Below are 12,283 nucleotides of genomic sequence, written 5' to 3'. Positions count from 1 at the left end.
GGTCATTTGGTGCATTCACTCCTTAAACTTGCTGTTACTGGCAAGGTTAAATTCCTGGAGGAAAACTCTTCTAAATCAACACTGTGATAATGCACAGAGCTGATAGCAGCATCCAAGAAGTTAAATGTATTTGTTGTATAGCTGACAGAGAAAAGGTTTGACTCTGAAATGCTCAGTTTTGCTGTGTGTTACATTTTCACATTGGTAAATGTTCTCTAGCAATGTGATTTACGCTCATCAGTTGTGAACTGTTGTATATGAATTTTTGTATCTGAAATCCACTCATAACTTATGTGTGCTAATGATATAATATATATATAAAAAATAAACATATTTGCTTAAAGCACTGGGGGTTTTTTTTTGTCTTCCTGCATTTTTGGATGGGCTCAGACATTCTGTAGTAATTTCGTAATCTGCATGTACTACCCACTCACCAAACAGTTTTTAGTTTTGCACAGATTCTGGGCATATCTGGGGTGGAGAGTTGGCATTTCTGCGCTAATCGGCACAGTTACATTAGCACAGGATTACCGCATGAGCCCCTACTGCCTACAAGATAGGTATCAGTAAGTGCTAATGTGATAATATTTTGTAATGGCTGCACGTTAATGGCAACACTAGTGCATGGCCATTAATGCAAAAAAAAAGGGAAATCAGTCATTTTACTGCTGCAGGAAAAATGGCCTTAGCACGCGGGAAAAACCCAGGTAAGGTAAGAGTTTGCAATCATCAAGACTGGTGAACTAGCAACCCATGGTAAACAACACTGCAGTAATCCAAAAGAGAAATAACAAGTGCATGAACCAGTGTGTGAAGTAGTGAAAAACTCAGGAACGTAGAAATTGTGCGAGGTGGCAAAGAGAGAAAAAGGCACGCTGCAGAACTTGGGAAACTTGCCCATTAAATGAGAGAGTCCAAAATCACTCTGAGATAGCGAAATGAATCCACTGTAGGGATCTGAATGTCGAAAAGGAACCAAAGATAGTTCGGAAAAAGGGTCAGTAATCCAGCAAATAACTGTTTTAGCAGAATTGAGAACAAGCCTGTGGTTAACCATTGTGATAAAGCAGCAAGACACGACTGAAGGTGAGTCAGATTGGGCTGGAGAGATAGGGAAGATTAAAAGTTATGTCATCAGCATAAATAAAGAATTTTATGTTGAAATTTTGGATCAGAGTAGCTAGGAGATTCAAAAAGATGTTAAGAAGTAGGGGAGAAAGGATCGAGCCTTGAGGGACCTCACACCAGAGAGGAATATTCATGGGTGAGGATGAAGCAGATCAGACCAAGAATGAAGGTACTGTGAGAAAAGAAGAGAACGGTGAAAGCACTCAAAATCCCAAGGAAGCTAGATGTGAGAGAAGAAGGGAGTGAACCACAAGATCAAAGACAAATGAAAGATCCAGTGAAAGCAGGAGAGAGATATCACCTGCATCCAGTGGAGAGTGGAGTTCACTCAGGAGTGCAGTAACTGCAGTTTTAGTGCTGTGGGAGGATCTGAAACCAGTTGACAAGGGTGTAAAATGGAAAGCTAGTCCACACAAGCATCTGTTCCGTGATCTTTGAAAGAATGCATAGATTAGATGAATTGAGTGTGGCCGCTGGGACACCTCTGAAGTACTCCGGGGAGGGATGGGGGGAGGTTCAGAGTGGGGGCAGATGCCGGTCTTTAAGGCGCAAGGGAGGTGGGGTGGGGTGGGAAGGAATGAGGAATACTGAGCTAAAGGGGAGGGGTGTTGGAAAGGCCCACCCAAAAATAGTATTTCTGGCTATACCACTTCTTACAACACCCCCCCCCCCCCAATGCATTATTTACCACTTATCTCTTTGGTGGCAAACCACAGTTAACTAGCACTGTGCAGCAAGGGTGTAACATGAAGAGCAGGTCCAAGCAAGCATCCCTTCAGTGATCTTTAAAAGAATGCATAGATTAGATGAATTGCTGTGGCCTGGACACCTCTGAGGTACACCAGGGAGGGACAGGGGAGGGGGTTTCAGAGACGGGGCAGATGCTGGTCTTTAGGGCATGGCGGGAGGGGGGGGAGGGGGAGGACTGAGGAATGCTAAGGGGAGGGATTTTTGGAAGGCCCCGCCCAAAATAGTAAGTCTGGCTACACCACTGATTATAACGCCCCCAGTGCATTATTTAGCACTTACCGCTTTGGTGGTAAACCACGATTAACTAGCACTGTGCAGCCAGTCCTACAAGTCCTTGCTTCAATAATTCCGTACAGCTGCACTTGCTCTGTGCCCAGGCTGAGGCAGCAAAGGTAGAAAATGACACAGGGACGGGGACAGATTCCACGGGGATGGGTTGGGGGTGGGGACAGAACCCGTGAGGACGGGGATAAACTTTGTCCCCATGTCACTTTCTACTTTGAAGCCTGTTAATGAACTGGACTGTTATTTATGTTTGATTGATGCAGACGACAATGTTTTTATTTTTTGGAAAAACAAGCAAACATGCTGCACAGCTAGCAAAATTTGTATCGGGGATTCTGTACATCCTGCTACCAGTACATCTTCTAGGAAGACTTCTTCTATTGCAGGAGGGACTGTGGAAGACAGGAGAGCTACACTGAATCCTGAGATTGTTGATGACTTCTTATTCATTCACAGATTAAAAAATCATAACAGTGCTTCATAGGGCGTATTTCTCTCCTCTAGGGCATACAGAATGTGTTGTATTTTGTACCCCTAGACAATTTAACAGGGTGGATTAGGATTCCTTGGGGTAGTAGAAGTCATCTATTGTTGGGGTTGGAAGGGTAGAGGGTGGTGGTGGGAGAGTTATTATAGCTGCTAGTTGTTATTGTTTTCTATTTGTAATTTATACACAACAGTTGCACACCATATTGTTCCTTTTTATACTTCAATAAAAAGATTTAAATATAAAATCATATGTGTTTGAGGCTTCTACAGATGAAAACAAAGCCCACTGGGATGGGACGGAGACAGGCAGGGGCGTAGCCAGACAACAGATTTTGGGTGGGCCTAGGTAAGAAGTGGGTGGGCACCAAATGTTCTTGCCCACCCAGGCCCACCTGTGGCTACACCACTGGAGACAGGACAGGGATGGAGATGGGATGGGGACGGAGACAGAACCCATGGAGATGGGGCGGGGACAAATTTTATCCCCTTGTCATTCTCTGCAGCAAGGCTCACACTGACACTAGCATGGGCCAGCAGCATCAGAGATAATCACCTGATCTACTGCTGCACGCGTATGGTGATCTCTGATGGTACTGGCCCGTGCATGTGTAAGTGTGATCCTTACTGCAACGAAGGCGGTTTATGGCATGACATCAAAAAGTTGAAGCCCGCCCCCCCAACTTAACTGCCATATTGGCCAGTGCAAAACACACTAACTCTTGAAAACAATGTTTTATTAAACCTCCTAGGTTTTGCATTCTGTTCTTTAGAAGGGGATCGTGGGGATTTTTCGAGGCGTCTGTGAATGGGGGGGGGGGGGGGGGGGGGGGGGGATTATATTTAAAATGTATTTGTCGGTGCTCCAGAGCTTGCTTTGTTATTTGTAATGTATTGTGGATTTGTGCTGCGTTTTATGCCTTTATTTTTCCTTATGATGACAATAAAGATATTTCTATATGAACGGAAAAAATAAAGGCATATAGTGCAGCTCCGAAATCCCACTACACAGCACTGCAAATAACAAAGAAAGCTCTGAAGCACAGACAAATACATTTTGAATATAACCCTTCGAAAATTCCCCTTAACATCACCCCTCCCGATCCAAACAGAGAGAATATATTGCTGGCCAATATGGCGGCAAGCTCCGCCCACTGCCTTCAGCCCAGATGAGCAAGATATGCTCACGCCATCTCCTGTCATTAAAACCTACAAGTGCAGCTGCGCTGAATTATTGAAGGAGCGAGCGGAGGAAGCGGGAGGAGGACGCAGTGGCGATGCTTGGGACGTTTTGGAGGACCCTGGATAGGTAGTTGGTCACTGAATGGCTCGTACACAACACACCCACGTGAACCCACAGGCACTTCATCTACTCAAACTCCCTTCCGTGCAAGTCTCTACTTCCAACTTGGCTTTCAGATCGACCGCAATAGGCTCCGCATCTTTCCTTTGCCGGCATCCCGCCCTCCTTTGATGCAAAACAACGTTGTCAAACCTCCTTTCCATCGTCCTCCTCCCCCTCTGACTTAACTTCCTGTTTCCGGAAAGGCGGGACGCATCCGAGGGAAAGAAGTTGTGTGTCAGAGGTGACGGGGCACCGGAGAAAGAAAGCTGCAGGACTGATGGTAGGCGGCCTCAGGTATAAGTGTGAGGGTAGGATGGGGGAGTTTGAGGAAGATATGCCGCATCGCTGACAAGGAGGAGAGGGGGGGGGGACACACATTGGACCGGGGAGAGCGAGATGGCAGACTGAGACGTGGGAAGGGGAGACCGATCCCCGAATGCATGTGTTGTGTGACATGTTAGGGGGAGGGACGTGTACCTGCAGGTGGATATACACCTAGAGGAGAAGGGATAAGAGGGATGTGTACCATTAGGTGGACAGACGGACCAAGGCATATGTACCAGCTGGTGGACTGACACCCAAAGGAAGAGGGACAAACACAAAGAGGGAGGGACAAATGGACACCGTCTATCCCTCCACCTGCCAATACATGGCCATCAGTCTTTTTCCCTCTAGGTGTCAGATCACCTGCTGTTACATGTATCCCATTCAGTTTCATTTTCAGCTTCAGTTTCTGCCAAAATTCAGTGGCCAGTTTTGGGGTCAGATTCAATTTTGGTAGAATCCCCACATCCTGGTTTTGGCCTGGCTCTACTTGACAGCTAGAGGGGAAAGGACAGATGGATGTGTACCGGTAGGCGGATGGACACCTAGAGTAGAAAGGATAAATGGACTTGTACCAGTAGGTGGACGGACACCTAGAGGGGAAAGGACAAACGGCCGTGTACTGGCAGGTGGACGGACAACCAGAGGGGGAAGGACAGACGGCCGTGTACCGACATATGGACGGAAACCCAGAGGGGGAAGGATAGACGGTCGGGTACCGGCAGAGGGACGGCCACCCAGAGGGTAATAAGAGACGGACAGGTAGCGGCTGGTGGATGGACACCTAGAGTGGCAAGAAGAGACGGTTACCAGCAGGCATATGGAGCTGATAGACAGATGTGTGTGTGTGTAATGGGGCTGATTCAGTAACTGTTACTGAGCGGTTACTGAGGATTGTGCAGGCTTATTAATGGCTGTGCAATGGAGAAACAGGTTGAGCCAATGAGATTTAATTGCAGAAGACGGTGGGAGCGTGCTTGGCCCATTATCTGGCCAGAAGCCAGTGGGCAGTGATATGCTGACTTACAAAGTAATGTATTTTGAGCATATCAAGATGGTGGCAGCTGCATAGGGAAGCAATTAAACCTCCTTGGGCTAAGCACAGGAGTTAGCTGCACATTGTATTAAAATGTATGGTAATGAGGCCATCAACTATTTTGCCGTAATGCAGAGTAGAACACAGTGGCATTTGACGTGTGCACAGTGCAAGAAATATTTTTCCACCTCCGGGGCAGGGTTAGTGGTGACTACCATCAAGATATGTTGTTTTACTGTTAACCAAGGTTACTAGTAACTAGCAGGCTTATTTTTGAAAGAGGGTGCCCATCTTTCAAAACAAATCGGAAGATGGGCGTCCTCACAGAGTTGCCCAAATCGGCATAATTGAAAGCCGATTTTGGGCGTCCTCAACTGCTTTCCATCACAGGGACGGCCAAAGTTCATGGGGGCGTGTCGGAGGCGTAGCGAAGACGGGACTTGGGCGTGCCTAACACATGGGCATCCTCAACCCTTAATGGAAAAAAAAGGGCGTCCCTGACAAGCACTTGGACGACTTTACCTGGTCCTGATTTTCTTATGACCAAGCCACAAAAAGGTGCCCCGAACTGACCAGATGACCACCGGAGAGAATCGGGTATGACCTTCCCTTACTCCCCCAGTGATCACTAACCCCCTCCCACCCTCAAAAAAATATCTTTAAAAATCTTTTGTGCCACTTAAACAACTAGCCTGTTTCCCATAACAGAGAATATCAACACATAATTACAGCCAAAACATTCCACTCATTCCATCCCCAGCTGACCTTCAATCCCATTTATTCCACAGTCTCTATGCCAGCCTCAAATGTCATACTCAGGTCCATCACAGTAGTATGCAGGTCCCTGGAGCAGTTTTAGTGGGTGCAGGGCACTTCAGGCAGGTGGACCCAGGCCCATCCCCCCCCCCACCTGTTACATTTGTGGTAAATTCGAGCCCTCCAAAACCCACCAGAAATCCACTGTACCCACAAGTAGATGCCCCCCTTCACCTGTAAGGGCTATGGTAGTGGTGTACTGTACCCACATCTAGGTGCCCCCCTTCACCTGTAAGGGCTATGGTAGTGATGTACAGTTGTGGGTAGTGGGGTTGGGGGGGCTCGGCACACAAGGTAAGGGAGCTATGTACCTGGGAGCAATATCTGAAGTCTGCAGTGCCCCCTAGGGTGCCCGGTTGGTGTCCTGCCATGTGAGGGTGACCAGTGCACTATGAATGCTAGCTCCTCCCACGACCAAAGGGCTTGCATTTGGTCATTTCTGAGATGGGCATCCTTAGTTTCCATTATTGCTGAAAATCAGAAACGACAAAGTCTAAGGATGACCATCTCTAGGGACAACCTAAATGTCAAGATTTGGGCATCCCCGACCGTATTATCGAAATGAAAGATGGATGCCCATCTTGTTTCAAAAATACGGGTTTTCCCGCCCCTCCACCGGGACGTTTTGCGAGGACGTCCTCAGCAAAACTTCGCGTCCCTATCAATTATGCCCCTCTAGGTCTCATTGCAATAAAATGGGACCTGTGGTAAAATAACCCATCCTAATGGTATCCCACGTTGATAACTTTACCCCCCTCACACCCCCATCACCTATGCCAGTTTTGTCTTCTGCTACTGGAAAGAAGTGTCTGCAAGTTTAAAAGATTGTTGGAGCTTGTGGGCTCAAATCGGTACCTGTTCTGTGCATAAATATTAGCCTAGGAAAAATGTTCTGTGTAAGAAATTTTTGTGAGGCTAATATATGCAGAACAGGCACCAATGTGTGCTGACACTTTCATTTTTGTTCTGACATGGGCCCTTTGTGTGCATGCATCCAGAAGGCTCCCTCCAATTAGCATGTAATTCCTGTGCACATAAAAATTGTATATACTTTCTGCATGGCACAGTATTGCACTCTGTGTGGCTTTCTGTATAGGCATCAGCGAGAGACACAGATTGACATGTACTGGCAGGTGGGCACACACAGAAGGGATGGACAGACACATAGAGAAGAAGAACAGATGTGTGCCAGTTGGTGGACAAGGGGACAGACATGTACCAGCAGGTGTATACAGAGGTGGAGACACAGACATATGCATACCAGCAGGTGAACCCAGAGGTGGACACACAGACAAACACAAACATATGTGTACTAGTGGGGGGGGGGGGGGGGGGCACAGAGACTCATATATAGAGTGGATGGATGGATGGACGGACGGACGGACAGGCAGACGTGCCAGCAGATGGACACAGAGGCACACACTTAAAGTACAGAGAGACAGATGTATGTCTATCAGCAGGCAGACATGGGGACGAATAGACATGTACTAGCAAGTGAACACAGAAATAGACACACAGACTACCCCCACCAGAAATACAGACATTCACAGTAAATTTGAGAGACTGAGATCATACGCTGCATGCCCTGTCTTAGGAGTGAGGTTCATTCCTGTCATGTATGGTGTGTGGAAAACTAACCCATTTGGAGAAATTGCCCCTGATGGACATAAGTGTACTAGCAGGTGGACATGGAGGCAGACACAGAAATACCTGTAGCAGAGACAGAGGAGTCAGGAACACATGTACACACGTTTTATGAAACAGCCTTGTGCAGTGGGGGATAACAAGCTCTGTAGTCTCCTCTGATAAAGCTACAGACATATGAGTGTGTGCAATAAACAGGATTATGATTTTATTTATTGATATAATTGATTAGATTTTTTAATAGGTGGTACATGAAGAAAATTGTGCGTAAATGAAGTTTATTTATTTGTTACATATGTAACCCACATTTTCCCACCTATTTGTAGGCTCAGTGTGGCTTGCATAACAGGCGTTCACCAGTCGGTTGATAACAAATACAGGTTATATTGTGTCAAAGTGAGGTAGGTGTGTATCAGGCACCATGAGGATGGAAGGGATGAAGATTGTATATTGTCCAGTACGATCATTGGTTGTGTTGTGTTGTGGGATAAGCCTTTTTGAAGAGGGTGGTTTTTAGTGATTTCCTGAAGTTTAGATGGTCATGGATTATTTTCACAGCTTTTGGGAGTCCATTCCATAGTTGTGCGCTTAGGTAGGAGAAGCTGGATGCATGAATTGTTTTGTATTTCAGTCCTTTGTAATTTGGTTAATGTAGTTGACAGACTTGCAGTTAAGGATATGTTCAGTGACTCTTTAAAGGCCATGTGTGTAGCGCAGTTCTAGTAACTGTATTGGTCTTTGAGAAAGCTAGAGTCTCTTTAACCTGTATATTGAAGGGTGACTTGGAATGTTGTTTTTACTGAACCTAGATGTAAAATGACATTGGATAGCCCTGTTGTTGTTATCATTACTCTGAGACACATTTAGGTGTTAATATCTTAAGTATTGGATCCAATTGATTTTATGTGCTGGTGATGTGTAAGAACTCAATTGGACACTTAGAATACAAGTTTTCTTAGTAATTTACAACTGTTTTTTTTTTTTTTTTATTGCCTTGTCAAATCTTTTGAATAGTTAGTCTGTGCTTCATTTGACCCATCATTTTGAAAGTGAATGTGCCAGAAATCCTGTTGTGATACTGAAACTCAGTAAGGTTTTCTGTTCCAGTAACTGAGAGCTTAGGCCAGTTCCATTTTCCCAAAGTTGGAAGATATTTAAGGAAACCTGTGCCTCCTTTAATACTGGAGTCATTTATACAGCTAGTGTCCTTTTGCTGGCTTGGAAGCCTGCCAGTTAAGCACCTGGAGTAACTCTGCTGCACTGTTGTATCCTAGACCTGCATGTTGATGAAAAATTAATGAATTCATTGCCCTAGTACTAGGTTATTCTAAAGTTCTGTGTGCCATTGTGTTTGACTAGATACCAGACAGCAAAATGGAAACACTTCAGAGTTAATTGTACAAATTCCAATATAAGGGCCCTTTCCATATCATCATGCTGATCAATCCATAGACTGGTGGGTTGTGTCCATCTACTAGCAGGTGGAGATAGAGAGCAATCTTTTTGCCTCCCTATATGTGGTCATGTGCTGCCGGAAACTCCTCAGTATGTTCTCTATCTCAGCAGGTGGTGGTCACACACAGCAGCAGCTCTGCCTAGGTCTCCAAGCCTAAGTTTTAGGTTTTGTTGAGTACCTGGGGTTGAGGGCTCTTCTTGAGCAAGTGCAAACCTGGTGGCGACAGGTCCCTCCTTTTCTCCCCCCTCCCGCTGGCTCCGTTAAAAAAAAAAAAAAAAAATTTGGGACGTGCTTAAGGGCGTTTATTTCGACGTTTATTTAAACGTTTATTGCAGCTACTCACTGGGACACCAGTTCGTTACAGCTCGGAGCGAGAAGCAGGTAATTTTTACCTTTTTATAGCGGGCAGGGGGTTCCCCAATCGATCTCCACGTGGCCTATGGCGTCGGAGGGCGAGGGCGCGAAGAATCGCTCCCCGGACCGCGTGTGCGCTTCTAGCGGGGATGCGGGGGTCTTAAAGTCTGATTCGCCCTTGTTGGGTGTCAGTTTGGAGGCCGGTCAGTGTCCCGGGTCTTCCTGCGGTGCGGCGGTTTTTCCCGCCATAAACGCCCATCCCCCGCTGCTTGCCTCCGCCATCTTGGCCGGCCACTCTGCTCGGACGGCTTCTTCTTGGGCCGCCCTTGAGCTGGGAGACGTTAATGCCATGGCCGCCCTTGATTTGGGCGACGGCAAAAAAGCGGCTAAAGTTAAGCGCCGTTCTTCCCGCGCAGCTCCTTCACGGAGTGTTGTGCCGGACGCCATCTTGGATGCGCAGCATGTTTCTCCCCCGCTCTTGCGAGCGCCGGTTGAGGGTGCGTCTAGGGCTGTGGCCCAGGCTGCTGAAGTGCACAGTCTGGGGGGTTTCTCCCCCGAGTTTATTTTGCTGCTGCATCAGGCCTTCCTTATGCAAAACGCTGCCCCTGCTCCCTTGTCCGATAAAGGGGTTGAGGCCCCCGGAAGTAAACGCCCTCGGGTGGATTCCCAGGCCTTAGAGGACTCTGTCTCCTCTGATGTAGATGAGGGCAGCGTATCTGAGTTCTCCCAACGGTCCTTTGGGGATTCCTTGGAGGAGACGGATTCCCGCTCGGATGGAGCGGATGACCCCTCTGCAGCGCGGATCTTTCGCTCAGAGGATTTGCCCAACCTGTTAGTGCAGGCCATGAGCATTTTGAAGATTTCCTCTCCAGAGGACGTCTCTCCCTCAGCCCCTGTTGGCTCCGCCATTATGCTGGGGACGAAGCGCCCGCCTAGAACCTTCCACGTGCATGATGCCATGCACACCTTAATTTCGGCTCAATGAGATGTCACGGAAGCGAGCCTCAAAGTGGCTAGGGCTATGTCCCGCCTCTATCCTTTGCCTGAAAGTGAACGGGAGGCCTATCTATGGCCTACCGTGGATTCTTTAATCACTGCGGTGACTAAGAAAACGGCGTTGCCGGTGGAAGGTGGCACGGCCCTAAAGGACGCCCAAGACAGAAGATTGGAGGCGGCCTTAAGGTCGTCCTTCGAGGTGGCTGCCTTAAGTTTGCAGGCCTCAGTTTGCAGCTCCTATGTGGCCAGGGCGTGCCTGACGATTGTGCAGCGGGCTTCCCCCTCAGATCCTTCCTTGAGGGCTGATTGGCCGGCCCTGGAATCGGGCTTGGCTTATTTGGCAGACTTACTGTATGATGTCTTGAGAGCCTCGGCTAAAGGTATGGCTCAGGCAGTTTCTGCGCGGCGGTGGCTTTCGCTGAAACATTGGTCTGCTGACCACGCCTCTAAGTCCCGCCTGGCTAAGTTGCCTTTTAAAGGCAAGCTGCTCTTTGGGGTCGAGCTGGACAAAATTGTGACCGATCTCGGCACGTCTAAGGGCAAGAGGTTACCAGAGGTCAGGGCTTGGGCCAGTGCTCGCCCCGGTATCTCCAGAGGACGGTTTCAGGAAGCCCGTCGGTACCGCCCGGGCAAGTCGGGCTCCTCTGCCCCCTCTTCCTTCAAGAGGAACTTCTCCCCCAAGCAGCATTCTTTTCGCAGAGACCGCCGTCCCGGAGGTGCGCCCTCCGGTCCTCCCCCAGGGTCTCGTACCCAATGACGGGGTCCTGGTCCATGGCCCAGTGCAGATTGGAGGACGCCTGTCCTCGTTTCTGGGTGAGTGGACCAGGGTAACTTCAGACGCTTGGGTGCTGGAAGTCATCAGAGACGGCTACAAGCTAGAGTTCTGCCGACCCTTAAGAGACGGGTTTGTACTCTCTCCCTGTAAGTCTCCGGTCAAAGCTGTGGCAGTGCAGCAGACCTTGGACAATCTGATCCGCCTGGGTGCGGTCGTTCCGGTGCCAGAAAATCAGCTTGGCAAGGGACGTTACTCCATTTACATTGTGGTACCAAAGAAAGGAGGTTCTGTACGGCCTATTCTCGACCTCAAAGGGGTCAATCGGGCCCTGAAAGTTCGGCACTTTCGCATGGAGACTCTCCGCTCTGTTATAGCGGCAGTGAAGGCAGGGGAGTTCCTGGCATCCTTGGACATCAAGGAAGCGTACTTGCATATTCCCATCTGGCCTCCTCATCAACGCTTTCTGCGTTTTGCAGTTCTGGGCCGACACTTCCAGTTCAGAGCCCTCCCGTTCGGGTTAGCTACTGCTCCGCGGACCTTCTCCAAAGTAATGGTGGTCATCGCGGCCTTCCTGCGAAAGGAAGGAGTACAAGTCCATCCTTATCTGGACGACTGGTTGATCCGAGCCCCCTCTTATGCAGAGTGCGGCAAAGCTGTGGACCGGGTGATTGCTCTTTTGAGCTCCCTGGGGTGGATCATCAACTGGGAGAAAAGCCAGCTGCGCCCGACTCAGTCCCTGGAGTATCTGGGAGTTCGATTCGACACCCAAGTGGGCAGAGTGTTCCTGCCGGACAATCGGATTGTCAAACTTCAGGCTCAGGTGGACCAGTTCCTAGTAGCCTCTCCGCTTCGGGCTTGGGACTATGGGCAGCTGTTGGGCTCTATGAC

The 12,283-nt window shown here is 48.4% G+C and overlaps 1 protein-coding gene across 3 annotated transcripts in view; it reads left to right on the top strand.

Annotated features, from left to right (window-relative positions):
* The first annotated feature begins 4,191 nt into the window (after nucleotides 1–4,191).
* Nucleotides 4,192–12,283, top strand: part of GOLGA1 (golgin A1) — a 125,057-nt gene continuing 116,965 nt past the window's right edge. For 2 of the 3 annotated variants that reach the window (XM_030207391.1, XM_030207388.1), the window contains exon 1: nucleotides 4,192–4,274. The gene's annotated coding sequence lies outside the window, so the exon portion shown is untranslated. Of the gene's footprint in view, nucleotides 4,289–12,283 lie in introns of all 3 variants that reach the window. The other variant, XM_030207390.1, reaches the window with a different exon arrangement.

This window comes from Microcaecilia unicolor, chromosome 6, assembly GCF_901765095.1.
Source record: "Microcaecilia unicolor chromosome 6, aMicUni1.1, whole genome shotgun sequence".
NCBI lineage: Eukaryota > Metazoa > Chordata > Amphibia > Gymnophiona > Siphonopidae > Microcaecilia > Microcaecilia unicolor.
This window is presented reverse-complemented; position numbering and strand designations above follow the sequence as displayed.